General features: G+C 38.0%; 1 pseudogene; it reads right to left on the reverse strand.

Annotated features, from left to right (window-relative positions):
- Positions 1-477: 477 nt before the first annotated feature.
- On the reverse strand, positions 478-1,131 carry LOC140604499 (large ribosomal subunit protein uL1 pseudogene; annotated as a pseudogene).
- Between the last annotated feature and the right edge of the window lie 1,080 nt (positions 1,132-2,211).

A 2,211-nucleotide genomic window follows, 5' to 3' on the forward strand; every position in this document is an offset into this window, starting at 1 on the left:
ATACAATGTAAGATAGTGGGCCAGTTTCTTTCTTTCTTTCTTTCTTTCTTTCTTTCTTTCTTTCTTTCTTTCTTTCCTTTCTTTCTTTCTTTCTTTCTTTCATTTATTTATTTTAGAGAGAGAGAGGTAGAGAGTGTGAGGGGAGGGGCAGAAGGAGAGAAAGAGAATCTTAAGCAGGCTCCATAGCTTTCTAAGTATACTTTTAAATCAAAGAGTATGATACCTCCAGCTTTGTTCTTTTTTCTCAACATGGCTCTGGGTATTTGGGGTCATTTATGGTTCCATGCTAATTTTAGGATTCTTTATTCTAGTTCTTTGAAAACTGCCACTGGTATTTTGATGGGAACTGGATTGAATCTGTAGAATGTTTTGGATATGTGGATATCCATATTAATGCTATCACCTGCATTAAATTCTGTGCCTCTTTTTACAAATGAAAATATATATATATATATTTTTTGGTAGCTCCAGGGTTTATTATCCTGTGCCACGGCACAGGCACTGGGGCTTGCCCACGGTGCTCCTGATGTATGAAGCCCAGACATTCTGCCAATTTTTCTTGAGCAATGACAACAGGACATTGACAGCTATGTGGATGTTGTACACAAGCTCATCATCTGTCATCTTCACATGGCCACCAGCCAGGGCCAGACATGGCACCCTCTTCATCTGGTAGTCGATGGTGGACTTCATCTGCTTTGGCCACCATGTTCTCGTTGTGGGTCAGCAAGGAAGGGATCTTGCCAGCCTCATTCAGGCCTGGGACTAGGATTGGAGGGATCTGCTTGATTGGAGATTCTGAAACCAAAAAGGCATCATACTGCTTGGCTAGCTTCTTGACTAATTTTTTGTTCTTGAGTCTCTTCAGTATCTCAATGTCCATGTGAGAAATATCCACTGCCTTGACCTAATCACAGTGCTGCTGGTCCCCCAAAACACATACGGAGAACGTGGAGGGCAGAGAACTTGGGGCGGCCTGATGGTGCCTGAGAAGCGTCTGTCCTGAGCGTCATAGTTCTTCAGGATGCTCTACAACTCCAATGTCTCCAAAAACCTTGTGCTTGTGCTGGTTCTGGTGGAGGACTTCCTGCACTGCTTCTACAGGGTGTCTCTGGAGACTTTGCTGCTCATGGTTCCTTGTGCTACAGTAACCAGAAAAGAGAAAAATTCATTATTTTTATGCGTTATGAAATGATCCCCACGATACGTCTAGTTACCATCTGTCACCATATAAAGCTATTGTGATTTTAATGACTGTATTTCCTATAAATGACATTCTCATGATTTATCTCAAAACTGGAAGTTTGTACCTTTTAATCCCCTTTGCCTATTTTGTTATCACCCAATGCTGCTCCTCTGTGGCAACTGTTTGTTCTCCATATCTATGAGTCTGTTCCTCTTTTCATTTCCTTGTTGTTGGTTTTTTTTTTTAATTCTACATATAAGTGAAAAAATATTTGCCTTTGTCTGACTTATTTCACTTAGAATATATACCTCTAGGTCCATCCATGTTGTTGCAAATGGTAAGATCTCATTCTATTTTATATATTATAATAATATTCCACTATATATATGTATACATATATATTATATCATATCTTCTTTATCCATTCATCTATTGATGTACATTTAGGTTGTGTTACTTCCATATCTTGGTTATTGTAAATATTGTTGCAATGAACATAGAGGTTCATACATCTCTTCAAATTGATGCTTTCATTGTCTTTGGACAGATATCCAGAAATGCAATTGCTGGATTATATGTTAGTTCTATTTTTAATCTTTTGAGGAACCTCCATACTGTTTTCCATAGTGGCTGCACCAGTTTGCATTCCCATCAACAGTTTATGGAGGTTCCCTTTTCTCTGCATCTTTGCCAATCCTTGCTATTTTTTGTCTTTTTGATAATTCCTAACATGTGTGAGGTGAAATCTCATTGTGGTTTTGATTTGCATGTTCCTGATGGTAGGTGATGTTAAGCCTCTTTCATATGCCTATTTGTAATCTGTATGTCTTCTTTGGAAGAATATCTATTCAAATTCTCTGCCCATTTTCCAACTAGGTTGGATTTTTTAAAGTATTAGCTTCTGTAAGTTCTTTATATATTTTGGATATTAACCTTTTATTGGATATATGATTTGCAGGTATCTTCCTCCATTCAGTAGGTTGCCTATTTGTTTTCCTTCACTGTGCAGAAGCTTTTTAGTTTGA

The sequence above is a fragment of the Canis lupus genome, chromosome 15 (assembly GCF_048164855.1).
Source record: "Canis lupus baileyi chromosome 15, mCanLup2.hap1, whole genome shotgun sequence".
NCBI lineage: Eukaryota > Metazoa > Chordata > Mammalia > Carnivora > Canidae > Canis > Canis lupus.